This window comes from Cavia porcellus, unplaced genomic scaffold, assembly GCF_034190915.1.
Source record: "Cavia porcellus strain 051 isolate PalLab524CR breed Dunkin Hartley unplaced genomic scaffold, mCavPor4.1 scaffold_30, whole genome shotgun sequence".
Classification (NCBI taxonomy): domain Eukaryota; kingdom Metazoa; phylum Chordata; class Mammalia; order Rodentia; family Caviidae; genus Cavia; species Cavia porcellus.
The window spans coordinates 4554185-4565937 of NW_026947513.1; the positions used below are offsets into that span (position 1 = coordinate 4554185).

The following is an 11753-nucleotide window of genomic DNA, read 5'->3' on the forward strand; positions in this document are numbered from 1 at the left end:
CAAATGAAGACTAATATCATTTATGAATGCTTATGACAAAAATTATAAATATTAAATGAAAATATGCAATTATGTATACTCATAAGGAGTTCATCCAAGGAATTTGAATCAAATTGGGAGGAAAACTAATGCCAGTAGATGCCAAAAGGGTATTTTCAAAAGTTTATAATGTAGCTATGATTAAAACAATACTTTGGCAACAATTTTGAAAAGCTATATTTAATGTGCCTAAACTAAATGCTGAATCAGTAAAGACACTGTCATTAGACAAGAAATAAATTAGTCCACTGTTACTAAAACTATCTAAGTTCAAAAGCTTTAACATCACAATAAGTAAAATTAAAGTGATTTATATAATTGGAAACAAAATTATTATCTTCCATTATAACTTTACTTCAAAAGCTCATCTAAATATCATCAAAATATATCACTGAACAAATCAAAGTAAATATATAAAATCCACGGTCGTCTCATCAGGATAGCTAAAACTTAAAACCAACAATATAAAGTATTTCCAAGAATATAGAACAACAGGAATTCTAAGAAATCACTGGTAGGAACATAAAATGGCACAACCCTTTATTACTGGATGCTTGTGGTCTGGACGACGTCCCACTTTCTTGGTATCTCTACCAAAGAACTGAAGAGGACACACAGACAAAGTAAAAGCAGCACACGTTTAATTAAAGCAAAAGTACACTCCAAAGGGTAGGAACACACAGCCCCAAGCAGCTGCATATCAGCGCCTCCAAGGGTGTTTTCTGGGAGGGAGTAGCTCTGGGAACGGTCACAGGGAGTTATTCTAACCCAGCACAACTCTGCTCCCTTCTGTAGTTTTGTCCTTTTATGAACTTTTGTGGAACTGTCATGGCACTCAAAGCCGATGGAGGTGAAGGGTTAAATCACAATGCAAACGGTATTGTAATTTATTAACGTTAATCTGGGGTTACTTTTAGGTGCTCAAGATAGTCTAAGGGTACACACCTTCCGGTGTGGCCCAGTTGATGAACCCGATGCTGCCTGCAGTTTTGAAGAGCTGGCCTCCTCTCTATCTTGTGCTTCTCCGGCCCCCTCTAGAAACTTCCTCTGTCTCCTGCCTCAACTTTGAAAGTCAGTTCAAAAGAATTTTAGAAGAAATGTCAGATAACACTCCTATTGCTAAGTTTTTAGACAAAAAAATGGAAATTATATGACAACAAAAAGACTTCCTTGTGATTGTATAGAGAAGTTTTATTCACAATAGCTCAAAAGAGGAGCAGTGAAATTTTCACCGATAAGCAAATAAGTAAAATGTATTATGCAACCTACAATGGTTGATTAAATAGTTTAAGAGCAACATTGTACATTGCAGTGATGCTAGTTACCATTTTGAAGTGTTTTACAGTTGGGCATTACTGAAAGAGTTGCATTTAAGTGTCCTAACCAAATAAAAGCAAAAAAACAAAACAGTGAAGAAATAGATGCTAATTAGTCAATTTGGCTGAAATATATTGAAATGATATATACTTTTCAAAACATATCAAGTACCATAAATACATATAATTTTTATTTTGCAATTAAAAATAAAAATCCAACAACAGAAATTAATGTCAAAATCACTGAGTGAAGAGGAAAATTGTTGACACATGAAAAACTATATCCTGAATGCTCCCTATATATAAAATCCTAGAAATGCAGATGAATTTACAGTGAAAGAAAGTAGGCAGTGGTTGGTCTGGTAGGAGTGGGGAATGGGATGAGCTGAAAAGGAGCAGGAAGAAGAGGGCTGGCCTAGGAAGCTTTCGCGTGTTGGATATGGTAGCAGTTCTATAAGGCTACACGGTCAAAACTTACCCAACTATCTCTCCAGGTGAATGTGGACTACTGATTATAAATTATACATCAAAGAAGTTACAACTTTAAAAAATACAATTGAACCTTCTGAAGAAAGAAATCCAAAAATCAGGAAGTACAGTATAATGTATCCAAAAACTGTCTAAAGTCTTTTATCTCCCCTCTTCAAAATATTGTATTGGTTCTTATTTTCCTAGAGGCTATATGTTTCATTATAGCAATGGTATTGATTTATCTTCCATTTTAGGCCATGAGGGAGAGGGAGGAACAGAAGAGAACAAAAGAAGAGAAGAGGAGAGGAGAGGAGAGGAAAGGAGAGGAGAGGAGAGGGGAGGGGAGGGGACGGGAGGGGAGAGGAAAGGAGAGGAGAGGAGAGGGGAGGGAAGGGGAGGGGAGAGGGGAGGGGAGAGGGGGGGGAGGAAAGGGGAGAGGGGAGGAGAGGGGAGGGGAGGGGAGGGGAGGGGAGGGGAGAGGAAAGGGGAGGGGAAAGGGGAGGGGAGGGGAGGGGAGGGGAGGGGAGAGGAAAGGGGAGGCGAGGGGAGAAACCTTTTCTGAGATACTAATAAGGAATGTTGTAATATTCTCCTAAAATCCTTTTTTCCTCGACTTTCCTAGTTGGAACTTCTAACAAGCCAGTTAGTCTGCTGATTGAAAGGCAGGGACATGCTTAGTTAACACATACTATTATTAACACATATATAACCCTTCATATTTTTTCTTTTCTTCTGACTGGAGGTATTTGGAGATGCGGCAATCATCTTGTGACTGAGAAAAAAAATACTAAAGACTATAGATCCGAACGAGAAAAGATATCAAAGTCATATGTGGAAGACCTGGCCTATCCTCCTGACTACACGAGAAAACTCAATTCCTTACAATGTTCATGTGTAGCTGAACAATGCCACTTGCTCTGAATTTGTCAAATGGAAACATAGTTCGTACAGAAATGAGATTTACAGATGTCATCAAGTCTCTCATCAAACAGTTGATAAAAGAGTTTCAGAAAAATGCATGGGACTTTCCTAAAGGGAAACAACCAAAAAAATAAAAATCAAAGCCTTTGATTGTCAGTTCAGTGTTATTTTCCCTGATCCAATTCCTTCACTAAGAACACAAAAGTTTACCGATAGCCCACTATAATCCCAGGTACTGTTCAGAGTGATAGAAGATGGTAACAATGTGCAAGGCCACCATATTTTCTTATAAGTGGCATGCAACCTACATTAAACTGACCATAAAGTGGTGATGTCAGTAGTAGTAGTAGTAGCGGCAGTAGTTTATGTAAGAAGATGTATTTGTTTTCCTTGAAGGGAAGATAGGGTCAAAGTAAGCAGAAGGACATTATTAGAAGGCATAAATATCCTTGGCAGAAAGATGGTGGTGAGACTGACCAAGAAGCATTGTGCCGTACCAGAGGGCATGTTAGGGATCAGATAGAGAACGCAACAGAAAGCAGGTTAGAACCAAAAGAGCTTTTAATAAAAGTATGAATAGTTTTCATTTTGTTCTTCAGGTGATGAAGGGTCAATATTGGTTTTCAATCATGAAAGTGATTGGGCAAAATTGGTATCTCACATGATGAAAATGTACCTATAAAATGAGAAGAAATAGAAAAAAACTAAGCTACATAGTTAAAATATATGCAATATGAAGATCACTATATAGATACATATAATTGTATACATAATCCTAAGCCACAATGAGATGAGCAATAAAAATAATTAAAAATTGTCTATTTCCATATCCATTTTAGTGTCTGGGTAATAAAATAGACAATATCCAGGTGCTAAAATAAATATATAAATAATTTGCTCACAAAAGTAACAGTAAATTATTTTCCAAACCAAAAGAAGATTCTGGCTAGGCAGCTATATTAAGGTACCATTTATAAATTCTTCAAATGTACACAGTCCATCTCTCTTCTCAGATAAAATGTAAGTTTTCAGAATCACTGGAAATTGCTAGAGTTACCTAGGTAACCCATTCAATAAAATACATGAGAGTTAAATTCTGATTCTGTGTATTTCCTTTACTGTCTGAATTTTAAAATGAAGCAGTAAGTATAGCATCAAAGCTTCCACTTAACAAGCAGATCAAAAGGAACCTGTGATTGATTCTGATGTAGCCTGTGATTTTAGTCATCTTTCTTTTGAGTCTTTAGTTATTTTTAGAACCACCTTTCAACAATGTCCAAATGAGTTCACAGCACAGGACTTAGAAGAGATCTACACTGCTGTAAATAGAGTATTTTGGAGACTAAAATAAAAGTTTTAAGAATTTCTGAATAACTTACATAATTTGATAAAATGAAGACTCCTCTCTACCACCCACTGACTCCTATCTGCCAAACCATATAAACACAGCAACACTTGCTACTCTACATATATTTATGATTGGAGCAGCTATCAAAACAAACACTTCTTTGAAGATGGCCATCTTACCAAATCACCAAAACTTTAGGATGTTCAGAGGCCAGTGTCAATAAACTATCTGAATATGTTTCTTAATGTGGTTGATTCTGTTTCTTTTACTCAGGAATTATGGCATCTTGTTGGATAAGCTTTCTCCCAGGGTCAAAGACACAAGGTCGCTGGGTTCTAAAGCTTCTGATGAAAAGAGGAAAATATGCTTTTCTAGGTCCTGAAGGGGGAAAAGAAAATTGATGTTGCCCTAATGAGAATTTTTTTGTGTTAATACACGGTCCAGTTTAATTGTAATATTTTAAGTTTTAAAAATGCAACTATTCAATTAAGACCATTCAACTTATCTATCTACCTATCAAATATATACTATATACTATCAAATATATACTATAATAAAGACCATTAAGTCATTCCTAAAATCTATATGCCCTATAGACTGTGAAAGAGTTTTGGCCCAGACAGGACACTGTAGCTGGTGAAGCCTTAGAGGCAAAACCAAGGAGCTCCATCTTCCCCACCCCTAGGAATTTACCTCTGGTGCCAAAAGAATACCAATGGGCTACCTGTGCATCTCTAATGCCCCCTCAGTTTCCACCCCAAACCTAAGCTACATGTATGCCTCCACTCCATGTGTCCCACGGAGAGATTATTGACCCCAGGGGGAGATGCCACACCCCAGGGGCTCTGGGGGTCTCTCCCGGCATTCTAAAAATAAAGGTCATTTATATTTCATACTTCTTATCTTTTCAGCCACCCCACAATTCTATCAGACTGCTTTGTAGGATAGTACAACAGATTTGAGATGAATACTTGTAGTGAAGCCAAATTAGCTCTAAACTAAAAACTAACCTTCAAAAAAATTGAAAAGAAAGATTCAAAGAGACCTCACTGCTTGAGTAGTTTAACTACACACTAACACAAGATCCCCAGTTTGAGCCCGGCCTGGGTGACTTAATAATTTACTGAAACTCTGTCTCAAAAAATTTAAAAAATGCCTGGGAAGATACAAAGGCATTGAGTTCAAGCTCTAATACCAAAAACAAAGGAAAATAAAAAAGAAAAATCTAAGTGTGTGAATGGAATCCAACCAAAATTAGTTCACATATGAAAATGCAGGAAAGGAAGATGTATAATAAGGAAAATGTTAATGAAAAGCAGTCCATAAATTATAAAAACCACATGACTGCTAAATTAAGACATTTATTTAGATTCTGTATGATCCCAAAAGCCATATGTAAGGAAAGCATGAGTACAATGAACAAAGAAGAAAAATATAATAAATAAATTCTTAAAATTCAAGATAAGAATACAATTCCTGACATTAAAAACAAATTTGATAGGATTTCTAGTGCAATAGATTCTGTAGACAACCTTACCTTGAAGATACAAAGGGTGATCAAAATACATAGGGAAATTTTAATTTTTTGATGTATTGTAGTAAAAAACACATTGCCATTAATTCCGCTCACAATGTGCCACGTTCCTTGAAACATACTTATCCCATTAAATACTTATTCAGGCCTCTTTCTGAATCAGTTTTGGAATTCCTCTTTCATGAATGTGTTTTTGAAGTATGATAAAAAATAACGTGAATGTTGCTCTCCAGTGACGTCAAGCAGAGGCTCACAAAAACATTGAGAGCGTCTTTGTCCATCTCATTCACCAGATTTGGCATTGTGCAGCCTCTGGTTCTCCTCCAAGGCCAAAATGACCATGAAATGTAAACCTTGTGAATTGATCTAGGACATCAAGGTAGCGATGACAGCACAATGAAAGACACAACTGAGACCTGCTAGAACTGCTTCAGAAAGTGCCGAGAATGACGGAGGCACACCAAGTGGAGCAGAGTAATTTCAAAGGGAATCAGCACAAGGTGTCTTGTACTGTAACATATTTTTTAAAAAATTAAATGCTCACCTTATTTTTGGTTCACACCTCATATATCAATAGAAATTTTTAAACTTAAAGGGAAAAATAAAAGGAGCAACAAAATATGAATGATATCTGATGCAATATTGACTAACATAAATTAAAATATCAGAAAAGAGAGAAAAAAACCACAGGAGCAGAAATTTTTTTTTTTTTTCAAAAATAATGCTACAAATGTTCCAAACTTGATGAAAATGAAAGTGGTGGCTTAACTGATGGTCAGTTTGCAGCACCCCCCCGAACTGAATCAGCATGGTGCTTGGTGTGGAAGGCCTGGCTGAAATTATTGTCAACAGCATAAAGGAGACCAGGAGGGGAAGCTGGTGTGCTCTTGATTCTGCTGGAGAGGCTTGTCATGCTGGATTTCCTGATATGAACTTGTCTTTTACTGTCAGAGGAACTCGAATTCTCACTGTCCTTGATGATGGCTGCAGTTCTCTTTAGGGGAGCTCTGGTCCTTACCTTGAGCGGTCCTTACCTTCGAGCTCCCATGCAAATTCCTCAGCCAGGTAACACAGATGCTTTGCCCTGTTGCCAGAAACTTCTAGCTTCCACCACTGACCTTCAGGCCTTCAGGCCTTCAGGTGCTGATCCTTGATTCAGGCTTGCATGAGAAATTGTCATAGGCTCTGGCCTCCAGCTGGAGTCATGGGCTCTAGGTCTACCATGGGCTTTAGGTCTACAACTGGACTCATGAAGGACATTGCTTGGGATTCAGGCCCTCAGCTGGATTCTTTGGGTCTCAAGTGTGTGGACAGATCTCCTACACTTTTTTGCATTTGACTCTGTGGGTGAATATTATAAAATAATCCTACAAATTATGCATCCTGTATGAAAATTTTCCCTGTAAACCTTGACTACAATGAGTGACACACAAATTTAGGAAGCTCAATGAGTCCCAAAAATAAGAAATATAAAACTAACTACAAAAAGGCGCTACCTAGTCAAACTGCAAGAGATCAATAACAAAAGTCAAATTTTAGAACCAGCCAGAAAAAAGATTATTATGAAAAGAAAATTTCTACAACTGATCACCAGAAATAACACAAACTATAAGGTGCTGCAGGGACATAATTCAAGATGAAAGGAAAGCAAAAAACAATCTAAAGAATTGTATATCTACAGCTGGATACTTTACAAAAAGGGCAAAATAAAGACTGAAGAAGACAAACACAGATAATTCATCATTATTAGACAAATACTACAAAAAAATTTAAAGGAAGTTCTGACAAAGCCTCATGAGGAAATCTGGACCTTAAAAAATAACAGACTCAAATAATTCATAAGCAAGTAAACATACAATTTATTTTACCTCACTTTAAAAACAGGTATAAGAAGTTCTGATTTGCTATTGCATAGTAAGGTGAATAGAGATGATTATAATATACTATATATTCAAAAAGCTAGAATAAATTATTTTGAAAATTTTCATCATTAAAAAGTAATCCAAACAAAAAAGTGATCAATATTGGTGGTAATAGATGTTTACCCTAATATAAATATTACAGGATGTATACATGAACACAAACATCACAGTTTACCTCTTCATATGTAATATATATACACACACATCAGTTAAAATAATGTATTTTTAAAAATTTAAATATAATTGGCCATTTTTCAAGATTATAATGCAGAGAGAAATACAATGTGTGACAACAGTATGAAGTCCAGGATAGAATAAAATATAAACATAATAGAATGTTCTTATGCTACAGATATGGTTATATATTATTTGAAAGTAGACAGTGATATGTTAAATATGTAGACAATAAACCCTAATTAGAGAACTTGCTGAAAAAATAAAAACAAAAAGCCCAAAGAGATAAATAAGGCAATAAAGTGACTAAAACTGAAACACAGAAACACTCAATTCATCTTAGATAAAAGATTTGTTATTTTTCTAACACTGGGTCAAAAAAAAAAAAATCAACCCATGATGTATCAGAGGACACACCTAAAATTTATATCTCACACAGTTTCTGAGAGGTATGAATTCACGAATGCCTTCGGGGTGGTTTTGACTCAGTCCCTCTCATGAACTTGTGATCAGGGACATGAAGAACTGGAAATTTCAGCGACTTCCCCTCACTCGCTGATCCAGCTGGCAGGTGAACAGTTAGGGAGCACACAGAAGACTCAGAAAGCAGCATAACCAAAGTGGCGTAAGCAACGTTTCTAACATATTGCTTCCAAAACAGATTATATACACGTTTTAAGTGATGTCAAATATGTATGCAAATTAACACATTTTGTATCATAAAACTGATATTCACAAATTTAATAGTTTTTTTTAATTGCAATGGAAAACTAGAAATCAGTGACAACATATTTGGAAGTCCCACAAATATTTGGAAACTCAATGGCAAGTTTCTAAACAGCTGTTGTCAACATAGAAATACATAAAAAAAGAGAAAGTATATAAAATTGAATAAAATTAAAACATGATATAACAAAAAGTATTGGTTATAAACTTTCTTTTCTTTTCTTTTCTTTTTTCTTTTCTTTTCTTTGTGTGTGTGTTTTCCTCTTTTAGAGGCAGGGTCTCACTATGCAGTTCAGGCTGGCCTTGAACTCACATTGTAGCCCAGGCTGGTCTTGAATTTGAAATGATCCTCTTGCCTCAGCCTCCTGAGTGGTGGGATTACAGGCATGAGCCACCACACCTGGTTTAGAGTGGATTTTTCCTCAAAGCAATCAATAAAATCTACACTAAACTAACATGACAAACTCCTCCGGGAGAACCGATAGTTCCAAACAGCAGCAAGCTCTCTTACAAGAACCCACCACACTCTTCCTCTCAGGTCTCCTTTCTATGCTGACAGCAGTCCTCAGGTGGCCAGCCACACTCAGCACCGTGCTTATTCACTTCAGCTGTGTTAACCTGACCACAAGTTTTTAATCCACCACAGTGAGAAAAACCAAAGACCTAAATAAATGCAGATATATTCGGTGATTGAGCATTAAACAGTCAGAATAATGAAAATATCAGTTGTACTCCAAGGTTATACCAATCCAGCACAACACAATCCATATAGTTTTCAAATCCATACAGAGAAGCCAACAAACCCTAGAATACCTAAAACAATTTTAAAAAAGAATCAAGGTGGATGGCTTAAACTCTTAGACTTCAGGATTATTATACAGTCAGAATAACTGAGTCTAGAAGTAGACCCAAACTTCCATAGTTAGCTGATATCTAACAACTGTTCAGTGGAAGAATTATCTGTCCAACAAATAGTATATAACAAGTGGATATTCATAAGCAAAACATAAAAGTGGACACATTTCACATCATGAACTGGAAACAGTAAATCTAAATGCAAAGCTAAAAGTGTAAAACTTCTAAAAGAAATCATGAGGAAAAGTACTAATATCTTGCATTAGGACACAAGAACTATGAGATTTAAAAATTCAGTAAGACTTCATGAAATTGAAAAATTTTGTTCTTTAAGTGAAAATTAAACATGAAACCACAGACTGGAAGAAATGCACATCTAACAAAGGATTTTATCCAGAAAACACAAAGAACCCCCACAAATCAACAATAAAAAGACAACCAATTGTTTATTATATTTTTAATTCTCAAACTTATAAAGTGGTTACAGTCCATTTTTTAAAATAATGAACTTACTGCTCTAAGTCACAGTAAATGTAGGAAAAAATGATTAATTCTCTGTTCTTCCGGATATCAACTACATCACTCTCCTAAAAAGCACTACTTTTCAGACAACTACAATAAAGTTACCTATTATATAAAATGCTTATATAAAATGTGTTACAAAAAAATTGGATGATTAGGCATCAGAGTTCCTCAACACACATACACATACACACACCATGACTCTTCTCCCTCAATTTTCAAACATTTCCTCAGAGGAACTATGCTCCTACAGTGTCTCAATAAAATGTCAGAAGAATCCGCTGTTTTATGGTATTTCCCCAAGTTAAAAGAAAACACAAGACTCCGTGTTTTAAAATTATTAGGAATCTCGTGCCAGTAGCAGCGGAACATTAACCCAAGCACGCTGCCTTCTACACACAGGAAGCTGCCCTGTGTGATTCTTCCCATAGAAATCATCACTCGCTAATGACAGACGACAATGTTACCTCATCGTGTACTACATTTGAGGCCTCCCATGGAACTGGGAGGCCCCTGAGGCCTTGGGGGCCACCACTGAGTTTGCAACTCAGTGATTGAGACACAGGCAAAGCAACAGTCAAGCACACAGAGATTATGGTTAAATATTGTCACCTATATCGGGGCCAGAGTTGATACGGAAAAGCACAAATCAAATGGTATGACATTTAGAAGCAAACCTACAAAAGTAGGCTTCCCTGAAGGACCAACTGGAAAACCCACGCTTGCTCATAGAAGGACTTGTAAACCTGAAACTATAGAACACACACTCCCCCCCCCCATGGCTTCTTCCTTAATTTCAAAATTTTCTTGGAGGCACTATGCACAGATAGGATCTTAACGAGATCTCAGAAGAATCTGTGAGACAAGATATAGAGGTTCTCTTGACCAAAACAGAAGGAAGCGGGTAACACTGTGTTCAGTGCCTTCTTTTTCAACTTACCCGATATGGGAATGTCTCATCTGCCCTGGCAGAAAGTCAGGAAGAATGGGACCGGAAGCCAGGAGGACTGTTACTAACCGAGGTTCCTCCAGAGAGCCAAACAATGAGAGAAGAGTTCCAACTTCTTCTGATAGAAGGCAGCGTTCGCACTTTTGGGGTTCCCACAACTCCAAGATCAGTGTCCAGCTCGAAACACATTAGTAAATAAAGTTATAAACTGTCAGAATGATGCCTTCCAAAGAGAGATCAGCTTTTAGAGTCAGCTCTGAAACCTGCTTCTGATCCTTTATAACAGTAAGCCCTTAGGCAAGTAATTTAGCCTTTTTGATGTCATCAGTTGTAAAATCCAGATGGCAAATACCTAGCTCAGGTGAGTCTCCTGAAGGTTAAGTATCTGTCAAGAGTTTATCCTAATAAGTTTGGGAGGTAGAGGCATTCAAATCCATGAGCTACTTTTCTTCTTTCTCCATAATAGAATGTATCCTCAAAGAAAAAAAAAAGCTAGAACATATTCTTGTTTACGATCCCACCTATAAGTGTTTTTCTCTCAGGGAAAAAAATGTGTTTCTGTTCAAGCCTTCCCCTCCCCTAACAAAGGCGAATTCAGTCACGTGCAGAGAGGGGCTAGAGAGTCAGACAGGAGGGATTTAGGAGGAAAGGTCTGGGAAAATGAGGGCCTCTCGGGATTTTCCTGTTGGCATTATTTACAATAGGACACCCACCAGCCTTGTCCCATGGCTAATCCTCTTCTCCTGAAACATCCTCACAGGGATACAGCAAATACCCCTTAAATAGCAAAGGTAACTGGAAACAGGAAAATAAATAAGAAAGATCCATGCTCTGATTGCCTTGCCTCTAAAATAAATGAAATGGGAATCAAAATCTGTGACTTTGCAGTGTGATGGTTAGAGAATTAAAATCTACTGTGCTTGTTTTTAATTACTCTTTAAAGACACAGAATTACAAGACATTCAGTCGCTTAGAG

At 36.8% G+C, this 11753-nt stretch overlaps 1 long non-coding RNA gene across 1 annotated transcript in view; it reads right to left on the reverse strand.

Moving 5' to 3' along the window:
* LOC134474091 (uncharacterized) overlaps positions 1–11105 on the reverse strand; it is a 73250-nt gene extending 62145 nt beyond the window's left edge. Inside the window, exon 1 of the long non-coding RNA XR_010044695.1 lies at positions 10769–11105. This is a non-coding gene — a long non-coding RNA (uncharacterized LOC134474091). The remainder of the gene's footprint in view (positions 1–10768) is intronic.
* Between the last annotated feature and the right edge of the window lie 648 nt (positions 11106–11753).